General features: G+C 38.9%; 1 protein-coding gene across 2 annotated transcripts in view; it reads right to left on the bottom strand.

Moving 5' to 3' along the window:
- Positions 1-4,416, bottom strand: part of LIPC (lipase C, hepatic type) — a 62,951-nt gene extending 58,535 nt beyond the window's left edge. For both annotated transcript variants that reach the window (XM_074549447.1, XM_074549449.1), the window contains exon 1: positions 4,276-4,416. The gene's annotated coding sequence lies outside the window, so the exon portion shown is untranslated. The remainder of the gene's footprint in view (positions 1-4,275) is intronic.
- Between the last annotated feature and the right edge of the window lie 15,923 nt (positions 4,417-20,339).

The raw sequence follows: 20,339 nt of genomic DNA, 5'->3' as shown, positions 1-20,339 counted from the left end.
CTATGCTAATGTGGTCTAGGGTTACTTTAATATTTTGCAGCCTCTCATTCCCTTGGTGAATGTTTTAAGCATGCATATCACTCACTTTTATAATAAAATATCTTGGTAAAACCTTCTGCTTTGTGCTGGTCTCCTGAGGTAAAAAGTCATAGATATGTTAAGTCTCACATTGTTTGTTCCAGCTTCATTATATTTGATGAAATATATATATCTTGGTAATATAACATAGAGTAATCCTCAGTAACTGGAATGCTGTAAGGAAGGACATTTTTCATTTGAATAAAGAAATTGTATCCTAGTTATTTCTCTGGTCTTCTTTGTAAGACACATGTAGGAGATTGACAACGTTAACCACTATTGCACAGCATGATGGAAAACTTTGAAAAGGACTTTTTGTCTTTAGGGATGGATGAGTGGAATCTTTACAGTCTCCTGAAAGATGTGCTGTGCAGCTTTTTATTCTCTGTGCAGGAAGAGGTGTGTGTATGTTCTAAATATAATTATGGGTCAGAGTGTAAATGTTAGGTTGTGTGAAGGCCATGACTGAAAGCAGACTATCAATTATGCCCGTGGGAGGTTACTGCCAAGACCAAAAGTAGATTATAGGCCTGGCTAGGGCTGTACTCACCCAGCTGTGCTGGTGCCTCAGTGCTGATGTGCTTTCCTAGCAAAGGAAAGGAGCATGACACTCCTGTGGAGGCAGCTCATTCTGGTTGGCTGTGAGTACAAGATTCTCCCTGGAAAAGAAATGCTGTCCATATAACAGCCTCTCTGCACTCAGCTTCTCCTGATGCAAACAGCCGTGGGTCACTGTGGTCCATGTGCATGTCTGAAGCACTCACAGCTCTGACTGGTGATCAGAGAAGCCTTCAGCAGATGAACCAAGCCAAGCCCTTGCCCTGCTCCATGGTCAAGAGGTTGAATAAACGTAAGATTCTCTGTGTAATGTGGGACAGGGATAGAAACAATTATTCACCTGGGACAACCACTTGTAATTCTAGGCCATCCAAATTCCCAGTGAGTCATCAAGTTAAAATTAAAAAGGACCCTTTTCTTTCCAATCTTTGTTTTGGTAAGGAAGCAGAAGAAGCAAGAAAATCAACTCTTGAAAGAAACCTAATTTGGTCTAAAACCATTAGATAGAAAGTTCTTGATTTTCCTCATAGATATAAGACAAAATTATTAGTTTTAAAAATCAAGGCTTTTCAATGTGCAAACTATGCTAAAATTATTCCAGTTTCTTCACTTTGGCCTCACTAAATCATGGGGTTTATAACTAAGGGATTGCAAAGCACTGAATGTAAAAATATTGAGACATGATGAATGCAGAATCTTTGTTACACAAAGAAGTAGAAAGTATTGATCAAAAAAATGCTCTGAGGCAAACCAATTAGAGACCCATTGACAGCAAAATGACCTGCTCATCCATATTTCAGATGAAATTTAAAATCTAGGTCCACATTATTTGTGGCCATTTTAAACTCTTGAGCATTTTTACTGAAGTCTGAATGCAGTTCATTTTGGTCTCCTGGCCAAACTCCAAACTGAATAATTATTCTGCTTCTTTCCTAAATTACAGCAGCAGCTTCATTAGAAACAAATGCATTAATAGTTTGCTGACCTAAAGTGCTCTTATATTGCTAGGCACTATTAACTGTTGCTGCATTTCCAGCTGCATGTCCATGATTAAATGACCTCTGGACAAAGCATGTATATCTTTAGCTTGTTTCAAAGGCTGTGGCATAAAAGATGCTGGATATATAAATGCTATCAAAGAAATAATTTTAGGCCCAGAACATGCAGGTCTTGAAGTGTGTTCACTGAACAGTGGGAACTGCTGGCAGTCAGTGATGGATGAAAGCCAGAGACTATCTGGGGACAGAGGGTAGAGACTATCTGGGGACAGAGGGTGTTTGCTTCTGGGCTGGAAAGCTTGTGGCCACTGATAATCATGAAAAAGGCAGTTTCATTGAGAAGCATTGCAAAATTACAGAACAAAATAGGAAGCAAAGGGAGAGTGGAGATTTACTAAAACCAGAGGCTCAGTGCTTTCTGGATATGTGTTTCTGGATAAGGAGGTTAGCTAGCAAGATACATGATGTGTTTTTTTCAGAAGTAAAAGCGATTAAATTGTTGAGGAGTCCAATAAAATATTCCAGACATTCTATGCATGGTTTCTTAAGGCTCTATATTTTGTTATAATTATGTTGTAGCTTCTTTTAAAAAGGTCCACAGTGTCTGAAAGGTGAGGGAAACCCTGAAACAGTGTGAGATATGAGCAGGATGTTTTAGTCTTTATTTTTCTACTGTGCTGTTTAGCTACAGCATCATCCTTGCTTTCCAGTGCTTCCCGTGTTGTACAGTGCTTGAATTAGTTGCCTAAAGTGGTTTTAACTACCAATTTAGTGGGAGATGCTCAACTGCACAGCTGTTCCTAAAAAACCCAGAATAGTCTGAACACAAACAGCTAACTGAAAATGTTGTTTATGGGAAACTGTTCCAGTTGTGGGAGAGCCACATGGCAAGAGAGCTCTCTAATCCACAGGATGGTTACAGTGACAGCAAGGAACAGATTTGAACCCCAAGGTTTTGGCTTTCATTAACCTTTGTCTCTGTGCTGTGAAGTAGAAACACTGTGTGATCCTTTCATATAGCTTGGAATCAGACTATACTGTAGGGCTGAGCAATTTTCTTTCTGTAGATGAGTTCAACAAGTAAAAAGCAGAACTGTGCTCCCATTCTCTTAAGTGTAAGTGGGTTCTTTCACTAGGTAGTAGATTCAAAGTCAGGAAAAATCACAAATTTCTTTCCAGCACAAAAGCTATTACTAAAAGATACTTCTATTGTCTTAGGAGTCAGAGCCTTGGAATAACGGTGCTGTATTTGGTGTGCTCTGTGCAGTGTGCGATATTCAGGTGTTCTTGGTAAACCTGAGTATGACTATTCAGTATCACCTAGTTGTTGTGTGACTGGTACCAGAACTCTAAATCCCTACACTTATTCTTTCCTAACAGTGAAACATTTATACCAGAAGTGTTCAGTTCATAAATTACCTGAAATTATTGTGATCATGCTTCAATACTTAACTATGATTTAATCTTAGACTTCTTTCTTGTTTGGATGTATTAGTGCTCTTTCTTTTTTATTTTCTCTCTAATAAACTGTAATGAAAGTACTGTGTTCTTTACAAATAGGAAAGTATCTATTCCCTCCAAAACATCAATATTTGTCATCAAGGAAAAGAATAAAAACCAGTTACTGTCATGGATATCACCAATTAAAGCAACTGCTGACCATTGTGGATGGTCTCCTAGTCTCTCTCAAATGAAGAAAAAGTACATTTAGAGAGACTGAAGCATCTTTGAACAGTCTGCTATGAGTCAAACGGGTTTGTTTTGCAACAGATTTTATTTGCTATGAATAATTTGATGAGCTTGATTTAATTGGCAGACACAACAATAACCACTCATATCACATTTCCCATAGGCTCCAAATCATGTTTGAGCCCTTTTGCACAGTTAAATGGTTACTAGTTTTCTTCTTTCAACATCTGTTTTAGTCAGCCTTGCCAAGTATCTCTTCATTGCTGTTATAACAAGATGTTAAATATTTAGAATTGCGAAACAGCTTTACAATTGTGCCTGAATACCTTTAAACTGTCTCATTTTGGATTTTGTAACTTTGTATATCATTTGCGGAACTTTAGGAGAAAACACAGAAATCTGTTAATAAAAGAAAAAGGGAAACACAGCAAGTACATCATTAGCAGTTTCAGCAGAATTACAGATTCTCACTTAGATTTCAGTAGAATATAGACAGCTAAAGCACTTAGAAAAATCAGCATTTCTTAAAATTGAAACAGAAACAATCCACAGCTTTCTCCCGCCTTGCAATAATAGTCCAGAGCACTGATGTTAATTATATTGGAAAACCTGGTAAACCCAAGTAAAATGTACATGTCTGCATGTCATTGTTCTGATGTGGTGGATAATGGAAACCAACACTGCAATACTTGAGTCACAGGATGAGTCAGTTCTTTTTGACTTGAAGGACCAGCACTGGATATTAAGAATAAAAGTAGATTTCTAAACTTCTCATACAAACCAATTAGTCTTTTCACTAATATTCTTAGTCATAAGCAACAAGAGATCTTATGTTAATTCTAAGCCTTCATTCTAACCCCTCTGTATAAAAGCAGCTTAGTAAAAGACTTCAGTCTAAACAGAATTCAGACCACAATGTACTTCTCATTGTATACAAAAAACATGTGCTTACCCAACTTGGCCTTACTTGATGATATGTCCCAGTTTGGCATAAACTATTTTATAAAATGAAAATTGAAAATAGACGTTAATGAAGACTCTCTCCTTAGAAACAGTGGATAGGTTATATCACAAGCCAAGAATTCTCAATTTTATACCCTCTTCCACAGAAGGCACAGCTCTGTCACATATTTGAATGGCTTTTTTTTTTTCAAAATTGGCATGTTTTTCAAAATATTGCTAAATGAGATCATTGTGTACCACATTCTTGTGCCAAAATATACAAAATGCACTATATCAGTCACATGTGTAGCTAGGCATCCAGGACAGGACTCAGAACTGGCTTTTTTTAAACTGGAAATAACAAGCCTCTATTATGATCTAAATGCTATTCTCTCTGTGAGACAGCCATAACATTTATTTACCCACACCCTAAAGAATGGCTTCCCTTAAATTATAGCGAACTGTCAGAGACAGAAGAGAAAGACAGAGAAGATTTAGGCCCAGACCATGGGCATTTTTAAATCAAAGGCTGATCTCTCATTCCCTAAGAGAGACCAGTATTTTGCCTGTAATGAGCAGTTACTCTGAAGCTGGCTTTGTGGCTGACTGAAAGAATAAGGAATTGTGTATGAAGGAGATCAGATTTCCTGCTATGACCAAGGATACATAAGCTGGTGTGTAAAACAAAAAAAAAGTGCAAAATAATCTTCTATATACTGGATCTTGTACTAGAATACAGGTCCATGTAATTTGATATGAATTTTGAAGGAAATAGGATTCAAAATGAAGCCCTAATATGGGATTTAATTGATCAGATACATAGTAAAATACAAAACCACTGTTCAAGGAAAAGGTTTGTGACTTGTTAGCGTACCATTAATTGTGACTGAGAATATCATAAGTTTATTTTGCAGGATTTCATGAAGGAATAACCTGCAAAGCAGAATTTTGTGGAAGGAAATAATCCTAGGTTTCAGGTAGAAAGGTTTTACCTCATTAGTTTTCTTGCCCTTTAAGGATACATTAGCACAGCTTTGGCTGGTGTGAGTGATGCAAGGCATGAAATGCTGTGCTTGTGGAAATGGAAAACACAGATATTACTGTGCCTTAGTAATAATTGCACAGCAGTAGAAAGAGCATGCAATGGATAAAAATCCAGCTTTGGACAGAAGAGTGGGATTATTAAACAATTGCATGTTTCCTTAAGGATATGAGAGCAAGCTCTTGTTTATCACTGTCTCTAACTACACAGGATTGCAATATCAATTTTAAAGCAATAGCAGTATCAATTTTCAAAGAAACAATTGCTTATAAAACCAAATCTGAAGGTAAAGAAATTGCAGAATAATACAACAATGTCCTAGGAGAGTTATCTATTTAAATAAGTTTATTGAGGAGCTAAAGGATCAGTCACGCACAATGCAGACAAACTTAATAATCTCAAGTTTACATAAGTACATATTGCATGTGTTAAGAACATGTTCACAGTAAAACTGAGTTAGAGGATTTGAAGAATTCTGGCTGCTTTCATCTTGAAAAAATTACTTGAGAAGCTGTGTCAGTGGGTTAGAGAACTGAACCCTGCAGAGGGTTTGAGGGGAAAAGAGGCTTAGCTAAGAGTTTCTGAAGAATAGATTTCCTAGCCTAGTGAAATAATATGAAAATTATACTTGTCAAAAGTCAAGGACAGTGGTCTTGTTTGCTTTCCTGGGAGAATTTGTATTTTGGGTTAGATGAGGGAATCCAGGGGTGTTTAATCGCAGTTTTGGAGATTTTGCTCCAATACAAAATGCTCACCTCACTGAACTGCAGGCCTGACTTTCCACAACTCTTACAATTTCCCTTCGGTTAGGAGCCCAGTCTTTGAATGTTTGCAGAGCAGAATGTACTGAAGTCTCAACCTGTGAGACACTTCTCTAGGAAAGAGAATATTCACAACAGTGGTGAAGGAAATAAAAGCAGGACAAAATACAGTGATAAGAAGAGGCTGAAGAGAAGTGTTAAACTTTCCTCTGTAGTTTGCGGGGTAATTGCAGGCCACTCTATGCTCTAGACACAGCTCTACCTCTCCAGGTTTCATGAAGAGGCAGGATAATCAGGTTTAGAGTTCAATTTGCATATCCCTGGATTTTACTCCCCCACTACACTGCCCTCGTGTGGTCTTAGTTCCAGCACGGAAACTGTGCTGGAAGCACAAAAGAGTTTCAGTTGGAGTTTTGGAGATGTGTGAAGAAGTTACATCATACTTTGGACCTGATTCAGGATGTTTTAACCAATCCTACTGTTGTGGAGTAAAATCCCATGGTATAGATGTGATTCTGTTGTTATTTCATTAGAAAAACACTTCTTAATCTGATTGTCAGCCTCTGTGCTCTAAGAGCACTCTGATCTAAATGCCAGTTTCTTACCTTTTTATTCTCTGACTTTATGTCTCCTGGTTCTGTTTGTGGCGTATGTGAAATGAGTGGGTGGTTTCAGACCCGTGCACAGGAGATAGGTGGTTATATAATGAAAATCAGTGTCCAAGCATATGGCATAATTTGCACTATCAGATCCCTGGAACAGAGAGAGTAAGGCTTTGGGGATAGTGGCACTGCACCACTTTCTCTCAGACATGACTCCTGCACTCGAGTCACCAGTTAAGTTAAAACTAACTATAGAATGTGCTGCATGTGTTTCACTGATCTCTAGAAGAGTTCTGTCTCTAATGCACGAGTCCTTTCCAGCTCTGAATTGTCTGGAAGCATAAAGGAAATGTGGCAGAAGGTGACTGTTCATGGTGGCAGTGTCATCCCAGGGCAATCCTGTGCTCCCTGTCACCCCAGCAGTATCTGAGCAAGGTCTGACTGGAGCCCACTGGAGCCTGCTCATGGCTCTCTGTAGGATTGCAGGCTGTTTTCCTCTATTAAAAAGAGAGGATTGCCTGGCTCTCACAGTCTCCTCTCCTTTCTGCCTTGTGCTCTTGGCTGGGTTGCACCAAGTGCTGCAGAAGTAAGACTCCTGTTTTGCAGGGATTGAGGCTCACACTGCCTCCAGTATAGGCAAATGTAACTGTAAATGTAAATAGCAATGTGCTGTCTCATGCTGAATTGTGGCCTAAATACTTCTACACCAGTGATTTGCTGGGCAGAGTTTTGCTTTAGCTGCTGCCTTAACTAATACTAAAATGCAGCATGGAGAGGGCGCTCAGCCAGGGCTCTGCGTTCTCTTCCTGGCTTGGCCACGCTCATGCTCCTTCTGATTTGCTGCTGTCACACAGGAACAGTAATGCTGAAATTCCCTTGTAAAGTGCTTATATAGCTACAACCCCTATGTACACATTCATTATTATTACTGTAGACTTTGGGTGCCAAATTTTGACCTTTCCTTGCACTCATATGTCATCAAATTGCCATAAGCCTGTCTGAAGAAATAATTTAACCAGCAGGCTGTAGTAGAGCAAGGGCTCCAAAAAAATGCTCACATCAGAGATATAATTTAAGGTTGTTGTCCTGCTATCAAAACAGAACAGGAGAGAAGAGATGTAAACAACAGCAGGTCTTAGGAACCATTTCCTACAATCCCTTCTAGGAGAGGTGAACTGATGGAAGTTCATTTGTGTGTGATTTGAAGAAAAATCTCAAGAAAAGCAACAAGATAAAAGAAACAAGAGCTGTGAAACTGAATATGATGAGGCCTGTTAGCAAGTGACCCTGGCTGTCTCTTCAAATATTTTCCTTCTTGTTAGTGACTGCCCCTTTCCTTCGGTTCAGGCACTCATCTATTTAGGCAAACACAAACAACAGCTATGTACTCTTGTCTAAGACACACAACTAGGAAAGCAGAAAGAACAAAAGTAACTTTGCCATGAGAAACCACAGTCTGATCTTGAACAGGCTTTAGGGATTCAGAGACCAAAACAGCTGATGCCTCTGCTACCAGGCAGAGTTCCTCTAGCTTTACAAGAAGGAAAAGGCGTGGGCATTTTTGGCAACCCATCCCATGCTCTGACTTCCACATTTAAGAAAAGGCAAAGGGAGCTGGTAGAATACATCAGAGCAATACCCTTAGAAATTAGTAACAGAATGTGGAAAAAATCAGTTTCAGTTGTGAGTCATGATTTCTCAACAGTGCATCAATTACACAATAAAATACTACTCAACATACCGTGATGGGCCTAGTTAATCACTGAGGAAACATTTTAACAGTAACAAAAAATGAAGGTACAATTATTTGAATATGATCTGATAATGATTGGTTTCTGGAAAGAAGGTTGGATATTGGCAACTCTTTCCAAAGAGGATTCCAACAGGAAAAAATATAATTTGCAAATAGCCATGATCTGTACATTGCAATTATATCAGAAAAGAAAGCATCTGAAATACATGGCTGTGGAAACAGAGATTTTACAGCTCTTCTTTTAATTGTTTCCCTAATTTTCTGCAAATTTCATGTTATGACCATTGTTCCCCATTGTCAGCCCCAGGCCCTTTTCCCACTAGCACTCTTAATTGTTCCTTATCGCTCCCTTCATGCTAAATTATATACAGGTTGCCACAGGTTCTTCTAGCATCTCTGATTGTCTAGAATCACAGTGATTATCAATAAATAGGAGAGTGGACTAGCAATGGTTAATGATTAACTGGACCCAGAAACATGAGAGTGCAGGTAGCAGGACAACTTCCCTGCTCAGGGATTCTGTGTGGACAGACACCTCAGATTCTGTAGCTAAACTATGCAGTGAATTATTGTAGAAGGTACATTTCATTCATTAGCTGTGGGAATAATCTGGTGGTAAAAAAAGATGAAGAGTCTTCCATGCATTTTGGTGTTGCCTAGAATTTGTAGATATTTGTGGGTTGGTTTTGTTTTACAGTATAGGTTTTTAGGTGATATGTGTAAATGTGTATGTACCTTTACTCTTTAGAGATGGACACTTTTTTTTGTTACCCTCCTCCTTCCCATTAGCCACTGTCAGTGAAAATGATCAATTCTAATGTAAAAACTCAACTACCATGTATTAATTTTCCACAATTTAAAAATCCACAACAAAGCTCTATTTAAGTCAGCAATCTGTTCTCCATTATCCAGTTGGACTTTTCCTTTGGGTCGTGCCCAGAAGTTTCACTGCAACTGTTTGGGCCTAAAGTAGACATCAAAGTGGAAAGTAGACTTTAAGAAGGAAGAAGGAGTAAAGAAAGATTACTACTTTTATTCATAACAGAGGTGCTTTTGTGTGTTCTCAGAAAGGAAAGGGAGCAATTTTAAATCCAGCTTTTCAAGGTGAAACTTTTCAAGTTCTTTCAAATTCGGGTAATACTTCAGTGTACTTCTAAGGCAGGTCCCCTACTTTTAACAGAACAGCAAATCACTGCATCACATTATAACTGTGCAGGTGGGAAGTTTTTCTGATGTTTTGTCCCAGTCCCACAACAAATCAACAAGGCTGATCACAAACTGACTTTTAGCTGCAAACCCTCTTGTGGAGCTTTGTGCTCCCCAGCATGGGCTTGCACTGAGCTGTTTTCCACCAGTGAGATGATGAACTTGCAGGAAGGAAAATGTCCCAATACATTTTACCACTTGGAAATGGGTCAAATTTGCCTTGATTTCCCTGCTGTGAGTCAGAAATGGCTCAGTAACATTACTGTAAATTGGATAAACCTTACTGGCATCAGCGGAATGACTGAATTTGGCCCATTGCTTTACTTCTGTGCTATTAAAACAGTCAATCTTAGGGCTGCAAGGAATAATATTAAAAAAATAAAGTTTACATATGTTGGGATGTGCTCTGGATAGCAGTGTAAAAAGACGGAATATCAGACTTAATCATGTTTTGTGCCACAGTGCTGACAGCATATGTGTGACAGCACTGCAGAAAAAAACAGCCTCCTCATTATTCTCAGTGTGTTTTGCAGCACACCACAGCATCTGGGCAATGAGACTCTCAGAACCATGTCAGGACTGGAAAAAAATTTGCCTGAAATGAGGTATAAAGATGAATAAAATATTATTTCCTTGTTTTAGCTTGAAGAAATGCTGTTGGGTTTTTTTTTCAAAAAAGCAGGAAGATAATTTGAAAAGATTTGTATCTAATGTGAACAGTTCCATGTAACCTCAATTAACAAAAAATAATACATCAAAATTTATGATGGATTATGTGTCTCCTTGGTTCTGGTTGCATTATACGTACATCTGAAGTGGAACCAATGCCATTTATGAATAATTTAATTAAAATCATGACAAGTATTATTTTTGTCGCATGGAAAACTGGAAACATTAATTGAATAAGGCTGAGAAACATGAAATGCAATCCTAATTACTAGAAACTAGAATAATCAGCTGAACTGAGGCAAAGAGGACAACAAACATTTTAGGAAGGAGTTTACAGCTACTAGGGTGGAACTAACATCTTAGAAGAGTTAGCAGAGTCAGTACTTTGAAGCACACAATATTTTGAAATAAACCATTAAAGTAGCATAGGATCTCTTAATTTTGCATGTCTTTTGAATATTCCACAGCCCTCATAGCTTTTCCCCATATTTTTTAGCTTTTCCCCAACAAGTTCCTGTTGTCTGCCAGCCCCATGGCTTAGCAGTAAATCTCCAAGCCGGTCCTTCTTCATGGTGGTGGCTGAGCAGTCATCAGGTGAAAATATGGAACAGATGCTGCCCCTGGATCCTTGCAGGCATTTCCGTCCTGTTATCCCTCTGCTAGCCATAACTATCAAGGTCTGCTTAACAATGAATAAAGATTCCTGCATCTTGGACTCTCCTGGGAGGAACTTCTCTGGCTTGCCACACAGAAACCTTCTCCTGCTTTCTGGACTGTCCCCTACTTTAAGATGAGGGCATTTTTTTCAGCTTCTTCTCTGCTCAGGTTTTTACCCCTCACCCTGATGTGTTTAAAGAAAAAAAGAATACTTTTTGTACTATCAGGATAAGCAAAGAAGGTGTTGGAGCCTCCTCTTGTAAGATGGACTCAGCTTTCCCTTGACTATTATTTCTTGTTTGATTTCATCTTTCTTTAATACTGGTACCAAAATTGTACAAATCTTTCTGTCTGTCTGTAGAGTGGGGCACTTTTCAAACTGGGTCACCCTCTGCAAGGCTGAACTTTTACTCCAAGTTCAAAGTCAAAAGCCTCAGAAAGCCTAGAGTTATAACCCTGAGGATAAAATACACAGAGCTTTTAAACCATAAACGCCATCCATCACAGCACCTCTGTTACTCCAGCAGGCCAAAGTGACACTCTCTGCTTTGCCAGTGCCACTGCCTTTTCCTCTCAGTGTGTTAGTTTCTCTGTTTTACAGTCTCGAGTGCCTCATTTCTAACTCACTGTATGAACTGAGCCAAGGAATGCGAGCAGAGAGCTCTGCTTGGTGTTTTCCTTCCACGCAGCCCCTGCTCACTGGGATAGAGGAGTTTCTCAGAGTCTGGAAATTGCAGCAGAGCTACAAAACAAGCAGAAATGTGAACTGGGGAGAGCTGAAATTCTGATCCCTAATTACAAACGTGATGGGCAAACTTTGACTAATTTAGACTCTGAAGAAATGGGATGTTTTAATCATAATTTTTTAAAAGTTTGGCCTTTTGAATACAGAAAAATAATTAAATTAGGTAAAATATTCGCCAGCATCGCATTTTTTCTTTGAAATTTAAAACGATTTGAAAAGAGAACGAAATGAAGAGGTTGTTTGATTAAAGCAATAAAACTCATGGGGAAAAAAAAAATATCTCCGTGAGGTGCCACCTTGTGCCTGCGGAGCGCCATGGCCGAACCTGTGCGAGGGCGGGGCCGGGCCGGGCCAATGCCGCAGAGTTTGGGAGGGAAAAAAGCCGGAATAGGGCTTGAAAAATCTGTGTGGTAGCTGGCACCTGTCTCTCAGAACAGCATCCCGGAAAGGGAAAACAATTATCGTTAAAACAGTTAAACCGAGTCTTTCTCCCTCAGAAATTATGCATCTGAACAGACTTCAGAGGGGACAGTTCTGATTTCTCAGCTGTCCCACGTGGCGTTTGTAAGCCAGCCTGCCTGCCTTCCTTCCTTCCTTCCTTCCTTCCTTCCTTCCTTCCTTCCTTCCTTCCTTCCTTCCTTCCTTCCTTCCTTCCTTCCTTCCTTCCTTCCTTCCTTCCTTCCTTCCTTCCTTCCTTCCTTCCTTCCTTCCTTCCTTCCTTCCTTCCTTCCTTCCTTCCTTCCTTCCTTCCTTCCTTCCTTCCTTCCTTCCTTCCTTCCTTCCTTCCTTCCTTCCTTCCTTCCTTCCTTCCTTCCTTCCTTCCTTCCTTCCTTCCTTCCTTCCTTCCTTCCTTCCTTCCTTCCTTCCTTCCTTCCTTCCTTCCTTCCTTCCTTCCTTCCTTCCTTCCTTCCTTCCTTCCTTCCTTCCTCCCTCCCTCCCTCCCTCCCTCCCTCCCTCCCTCCCTTCCTTCCTCCCTCCCTCCCTCCCTCCCTCCCTCCCTTCCTTCCTTCCTCCCTCCCTCCCTTCCTTCCTTCCTCCCTTCCTTCCATCTTCCCTTCCTTCCTTCCATCTCCCCTTTCCCTTCCCTCCCCTCCCCTCCCCTCCCTCTTTCTATCAGTGCACAGAGCAGTGGAATGCTGACAGGAATGAGAATCCTTCCCATCTTTGTAGTCTGCTGTAAAACATTTTCTTCTAGGTTTATTAAAAATTAATTTTTATGTTTTTGTTTTTAAAACGTAAGCATAGATTTTTTCTGCTCTTGGCATTTTCTGTGTGTATCAAAGTTTCCCATCTCTTTTTATTTTGTGATTTGTATTTTCTAAAAAATTAAGGTTTTTTAGTGCAATTCCAGCCTCGGGGAATACAAGGAGAGTAGAATTTGGTCACATGAAGTGCTGAATTAGTACAAATTTCAGCAATATCTGAAATGTCTGTACTCCTTAGTTTGAACATATGGGATCTTTATTAGGCTTTATTTCATTCTGTATACATTCATCAGCTCAGAGTCCCTTCAGCAATGGCAACTTACTATTACCAAGTCACATTTACCAGGAGCACTGATGTTTGTATGCTGTCAAGAGAAGATGGATTTACCAGGGCTGTTAAATTTGCTGTTCATGTGTAACATGTTTGTTGTGAAGATAGTTTCCAGAAGAAAACATGCATTTTTTTCCCTGGAAACCAAAATATTATTGAACAACCTTGCATACTAAGGATCACATAAAAATTTCTGGTGGTTTATATGGTACATCTTTTACTTAAAAAAACTATTATTCCCATAGTGAGCTTCATTGTTACTCAGTAAGGTCTGACAGTAAGTTTTAAGGACAGAAAATAGAGTTGTGCCTTTATAAGGGCAGAGAGCTGATTTCCTGGTAGTACTGATGAGCTTGTGTTTGTACAGAATTGATCAGTAATTAAATTCAGACTTTGGCTCAGTTTGAAGTGTTTTATGCAACTGTGAGTCCATGGTGTTTTCGAGATAAGAATGTGGGAATCAGAAAAACACCCACTTTGCAGAAATGAGAATCCAAATTGTGTGGACTTCTATTTGCAAGTGTGAATCCAAGAGAGATGTTGGTTTTCCATGTCCCCTTCCTCCGCCAGCTCCTTCTCTTTCTCTCTGTCCGATACTCATCCACTGTCACATTATAAATGAAAACAAAGGCTTCATACTGAGTCTAAGTAAATGTTCCAACCCCTCTTCTTCAAGAAGCCTGGGTCAGATATCAATTTTTCTTCTTGGCTCTGGCCCATAGTTTGATGTGGTGGAGTGTGAAGTCACCCATTCACTTTTAACCAGTGCTATGAATGCAGAGCAAGGGCATCAGTTTGTAAAGACTACCTACAGAATGTGGTATTGTGGTGCCCAGAGAATAATCTAAGGCTGGAAAACACAGAGAAATCACTTTCTAGTTTACCAGAAGTCTTTTAAATATTGCTATAAAGCAGAAATCCAATGACTACTGTGTTAAGGACTCAAAGCATGCTGGCAAATTGCCTGATAGGGCAAGTAAGGACATCTCACAATCCAGGCTTCACAATCCATCTTAAACAAGAGGGAGCAGCAATTTCTTGCTTTCTGTCATTTGGCAAATATGCAGTTCTCAGATGTAACACTACTAAGTATTTTATTGAAACTTCCAGACATCAGCCTGCACTCTCCATATGTTCAGGATTTTACAAGCTGTTTCCATGACAAAATGAGATTGATTCTGGAGCCAGATAGTTAATTGGTTAAGTCCATTTTATTTACCAAAAAATGTAGGCAAAACACTGTTCTCTTCAATACAGTAGACAGATTCCTTTTTTATGTTTCCAAACCTTCTTTTCCAAAAACTACTCTGTTATAAAGCTTTCTCTGAGGAAGATGGTTCCTTCACTAACTTTTTGTTGTTGTTTGTTGTTTTTGGTTTTCTTTCTTAATTACATTTCATTCATTAGGACAAGATTTTTTTTACCATATAGAACTTCTAAATCCAACCTTTTAAAATGCCTGTTCATTTCTGCTGTCTTCTCAAGTGAAGAGTGAAATTCTTAGTTAGCCTATATTTTGCATGAGATACTAATCATGGATCTGTAGAAAGAATAATGTCCACTGTCGGTATCATTCATGCACATGTTGGAAAGTTGCTATAATCAGAATGTGTTCCTTGTTTTTGTTGTTTGGTGAGTGTTTTCTTTTTTCCTTAAGGATGAGCAAGACAGGAAAAAAATACTTACCATCCACTGACCAAGTGGTAAACTAGGATATGCAAATCCAAACATAAATCACCCCATTACTGATCACAGTGGTGTAATTGCTATTGTGAAGAAGCTAATTTTGGAATCTTTAAAATTGAAATCATTCACCCTCTTTGACTTTCCAGGGCTTTATAGCCAGCAGACACAGAAGTGAATTTCAGGGAGGTATTTTTTCACTCATGCTGCTTTCTGTGAAGCCCAGATCAAAGCCTGCTCTGGAAAATGGAGTAGGCCAAAGGCACAGTACCAGCTAAGGTCTTGTCTCATCCTCTTGTTACAAAGTCCACTTTGAACACTTTTTTACCTCATCTTTTCAGTGTGTGAGGCACTGGAACAGGTTTTCCAGAGAAGATGAGGATTCTCCATCCCTAGAAGTGTTCAAAAGCACTGGAAGGAGCTCTGAGCAACCTGGCCTAGTGGAAGGTGCCCCTGCCCATGGCAGGAGATTGGAACAAGGAGATCTTTGAAGCTCCTTCCAACCCAAACCATTCTGTGATTATATGAAATACAGAGCATTATTTCCCATTCTGCTGAGCAGTGTTGTCTCTTGGAGACTGCCTCTGAAGAATGTCTCCATGACTTTTGAAGCTATAACTCTGCCCTGCAAAATTTGAGAAGAATAAGTACTCTGGGGTTTTTAGTTTTTAAATCAGTACCTGATGCTCCAGATAATCTAAGTTCTGCACAAGATACTTTTTTTTCACTAATTAATAATAGAGTGTGATATCTAACTGGCTGTTAGAAATCCATTGATTGAAGTAAAATGGTTACACATTTATCTTAAAATTTAGGGGAAGATAATGTATTTGTTGGCAGAATTTTAAATAATTCTGTAAAAGAAAAAAGGGAAGACAGAGAGTTTAATCATTCCTTTAAACTGACCTCTTCTGGAAAGTTCTTTGCATCATCATTCAGCTGATTGGAACTGTGTGGAAGAAAGTTTTTATTTAGAAAGGTGTAGCTGAAGGCTCAGTTTATGTGCTGATAGGTGTGGGGTTTTATTGAAGTGAAGCAGCAACCTCTTAGACCACTGTAGCTCATGTTATTTCCCAAAGCCTACAGAAACCCCTCCATCTCCCACCCACTGTGTGTGTTACAGAACAAACAGGAAAAGCAAACAAAAATTGCCTTTGACTGGCCAAATCCTGCAGTACTTGTTTGCAGTAGATGGCCAGCTCTACATCTCCCAGGATAAGTTACTGAAATTATGTAAAATGATATACTCCCAAGTAAGGAGCACCCAGTTCTTCACAGGTCTGCCACTGACTGCACTGATAATCTACAGAAGGCCACACTATATGAAATTTTCTTGCTCTGTCTTTCTAATTCAAATGGAAAAAAATAGTTTGCAATGAATAGAAATGTTTCTATGGATTTCAGTGGTCTTTAAATTAGGAGCTTGTTGTGTAATCAAATTCACAACAAGGATGAGAAGACACATGGTAAACAGAATGGTTTTTTCTATAGCACAGAGACTGAATTAGATTTAAAAAGAAAATGTGGTTGGCAGTAATGTAAGACTATTTTATGATGTTTGTTTATGACTTGGGAAAGGAGCAGTGTTTGGCAAGGAAATGTTTTGTCCTAAATCCTGGCAAGCATATTCATATACCAAAAATGCTGTTTTGTCTACTTTTCATTTTTCTGAATTCTGTAGACAGCAAAAAATACTCGGATATGTTTGTGGACATGTATTCTATTGTGACAATGTAAATTCATCATGTGAATATGAAATCTGAGGATTACAAATTAGGTACATGTTGGAAACCTAAAAGTATTCTCAGTATGCATTCTGAAGAGAAAAATAAACAATTCAGTAGAAATGCTGCCTTGATTTTCCATCCACTTATGTGAATTTTGCATTTGTGCATCCTTAATGCTTTCATTTGGCTTACTTCTAATTTATCACGTTGCAAATGAAAACAGCATCAGGTCTATACACTTTTGCAGACTTTCACTGATTTTTGGTAGGTTGCTCATCTAGTTGCAGAGATATAATCTTAAGAGAATACTAATAAAATTATAATTTTCAAAACTGTCTCAGTTCCTTAAAGACATTTTGCATAACTTATTCAGCACCTTGGCTGGTTTGTGCTGTGGGTTACAGTTTGCTATAGACTAATACAAATGATCTGCGAAGAGGTGGAAATTAGGAGTTTTTTTAAATTTGAAATTGTATTTACTACAGATGATTTTCTTAACTGCCTTTGCAAATACATCAAGAGCCTCATGACAATGAGACTAAGCCATACTGTGGTTTTGTAGATGGCCATAAGCAGAAGCTGCATTGAAGTGATTTTGTCTCTCCTAGAGCACCTGTAGCAAAGCTCAGTGAGGACTCCTAAGGCAGATCTGCATGAACAGTTTTAAACCTTCCCATACACTGCATGAACAGCTGCCCCCAAGAATACAGCATCAGAGCTACCAGAGCAGGTATTTCTAAACTATCACTACATACATTACATTTTTCTTTTATGTTCTTGAGACATGAAAGAGAAAGTGCAAATTCATATTATAATAGGGGTTGAAAATCTAAACAAGCAGTGCAAAACTTTGTTAGAACATTTATACTTCCCACCCTAACAGCATCTGGGGGACATCCCATGTATGTTAGGTAGTTCACAGAGTCTGAGCTCTAAAGAAGCTGGCAAATGTCCTTTGAAGGTGGTTTTAGAGCATAACACATCTCAACTAATCAGGCTCAGGAATTTTATGGAGTCCTGGCTTTTACTTCACTACTTGAGTTCCAAGAGCATTTGCAGTGTATTTCATACTGATGGGCAGTGAATTCTGTCCTCTGCTGTAGAATTCTGTCTCTAGTAGTGATTTTGTAGTGAGGAATGTCCAACCTTTAGCATCCAACACAGAGCAGTGAAAATTATATGCATAAGTATTTTAACAGCTTGTGTAGCAGCTGGCAAATTATGTGTAGGAAGGTTTGTTCTCTTGTCGGTGTATGTGCTAAATACTTACTGGTTCCCACCTTTTACATATGAAATACTAAATAATGGAATTTAAAGAAACAGAAACTCTTAGGAAAAATGTGCTTTTGTGTAATATATGCCTCATATTTCATTATGCAATGAGGATACACCTCAAATGTCAAGACTGCACTTAAAATTCATTCTTCACTCCCACACAAGGTATCAACTTGGACTCCATGTGAATCCAAGGGCTTTCAAACATATTTTGAAAAACATTGGCTGGCCAGCTGTCTATATACAGCAAAGGAACTGAGTAACACATCAGGAGTAATAAAACTCCTATAAAATATTTGTATTAATCAACTTTAAACTTTAGCAAGTATAAGAGTCCTGTATTGGAACCCCTAATAACTATTTTCTGCTACAAGGAAAGGAATTATGAAAATAACTTTTAGTGCATGGTCTAAATATTTTAGTACCAGTAAATAAGTAACGCAGCAAACAGAAGAAAGTACAGCTCAAGAAGCCATACCTTTAAATTGAGTTTGTGATGAAATAATTTTGCATCAAAGTAAATTCTTATGCATTTCCAAAGGGAAAAAGAAACAGCCCACATCCCAATTCTGTAATGAATTGTAAATGTGAAATTCTGAAATTAACATTTCAGAATTTCTTGTGTTAAAAATTTAAAGCAATTCATCATTGTATAGAGAATACAGAGTTTCTGATAAGTTATTTTACAAAACATTGAATGCAGAAATTATTCAACAAGAGTGTTTGCTAATTTCCCAAAATGTGAGCTACACCATAGAGGCATCTTGTTTCAAACCCTGTTTCCCACTGTTCCTGAATACTCATTTGGGTTTCCTGAACTGACTTTGGACACCACTTGCTCCTTGCCTTTTTCTGGCAGTGTCTGGCCCATTGATGGAACAGCCCTAAATGTCTAAAATGTCCCAGCTCTGCTCTGCTGGCCCCAAGAAGCTGCCATGGGGCCCAGTCCTGTCTGCACTGTGGTTGCTCACAGCTTCCTTCACTGAGCATTCCTTCTCTTAGTGCTGACAGTAGATTCTCAGAAAAGACTTAGGGCAGTTCTAGAAAGCTGGAAAAAAGTAATTGAAAACAGGGAGAGAAGTATTAGAAAACATCAGGAACATCCCCAAAAAGCAGCATGTGAATTCCTAGAACACTCTCTGAAAATTGTGTAGGAGAAATTCCCAGAAAACAGACAGGACATTCCTAGAAAGTATCAGGATTTCCAAAATGTAAGGAAAGCCTTAGGAAGTAGTGGGAAAATTCCTAGGAAGCAGTGAATTAATTGTTAGAAAGCAGAAGGTCAATTCCTAGAAAGCATCAGGAATATGGTTAAAATGGACTGGTGTAATTACCAGAAAACCCTAGAAGAAATCAAGCGAGTTCTTCCAGTGTTAAGGGTGTTGCAGAAAGCTGCAGGAAAAGTGCCAGAAAATACCAGCATTGTTTAAAGATCCAGTTATCCTTATAAATCTTCAGGGATTTATACCTTTATACCTTCAAGGACCATATCTTGCTTGTGTTGAAAACTCGATGCTTCCTTCTGGCCTTAAACAGTCTTCCTTTTCATTGTCTTATTGCAAATGTTCTTTCTTTCATCATGAGGAATTGCAATTTCACAGTCAGCAGCTTGTGGTTTTAGATGAAGGAGAAGTAATTGAACTTCAAGAAAAAAATAACCTTGCTGTCATCCAAATCTCCTTAATAAATAAATAACAGGGAAGAAGGAAAAAATACAGGCTCTCAGCCCACTCAGTGAGAGTTTTCCATGAGAAGTTACTGATTCTTAGTGAATCCCATGGATCTATTAAAATATACTCTCCCTTTTCAGTGTATAATACCCTGGCTTGCATGCAAAGTACGTGACTAGTCTGATTTGAAATTAAGAGGATGCCAAAAGAGTAGTCATGTATAGATACATCTAAAGGGGAAGATGAATCTCCAAAGTAGTGCCTGCCAAGACCTGAATATTTGTATCTATTTCTATGAAAGTTCATCCCCATCTTTGCTTTCCAAACTCCTGTTGGCTGAGTTTTTCCTTTTATTCCCAGCAGCCTGGGCTCCCTATCTCTGCCAGGCCCTGCTCTTGCTTGTGCTCCTCCAAGCAAGAGTTTCCCTGTTTATCTGTGTCTGCTTTCCTTTCACCCAGAGCTCCCCAACCACTGTGGAACACTGGGAGATTTAGGAGACAAAGGCACTGAGTACCTGGGGGTAAATAAATAAAAGAACACCTCCTTCAGGGAGAAATCCATTTCAGCAGGTTTTGTACCTGAGCAGGCCCTGCAGGTTATTCTCATGGGAACATTTCATAAATACATATTTCTTGGTGAATCTGATAATCATATTTTCATACCAATGACAGATGAATGCACCACAGGGCTTGACCTGGCTATAAGCTTTCAAAATATTGGCCATATTGAACAGTTACAAACAGGCATA

The sequence above is a fragment of the Zonotrichia albicollis genome, chromosome 11 (assembly GCF_047830755.1).
Source record: "Zonotrichia albicollis isolate bZonAlb1 chromosome 11, bZonAlb1.hap1, whole genome shotgun sequence".
NCBI lineage: Eukaryota > Metazoa > Chordata > Aves > Passeriformes > Passerellidae > Zonotrichia > Zonotrichia albicollis.
This window is presented reverse-complemented; position numbering and strand designations above follow the sequence as displayed.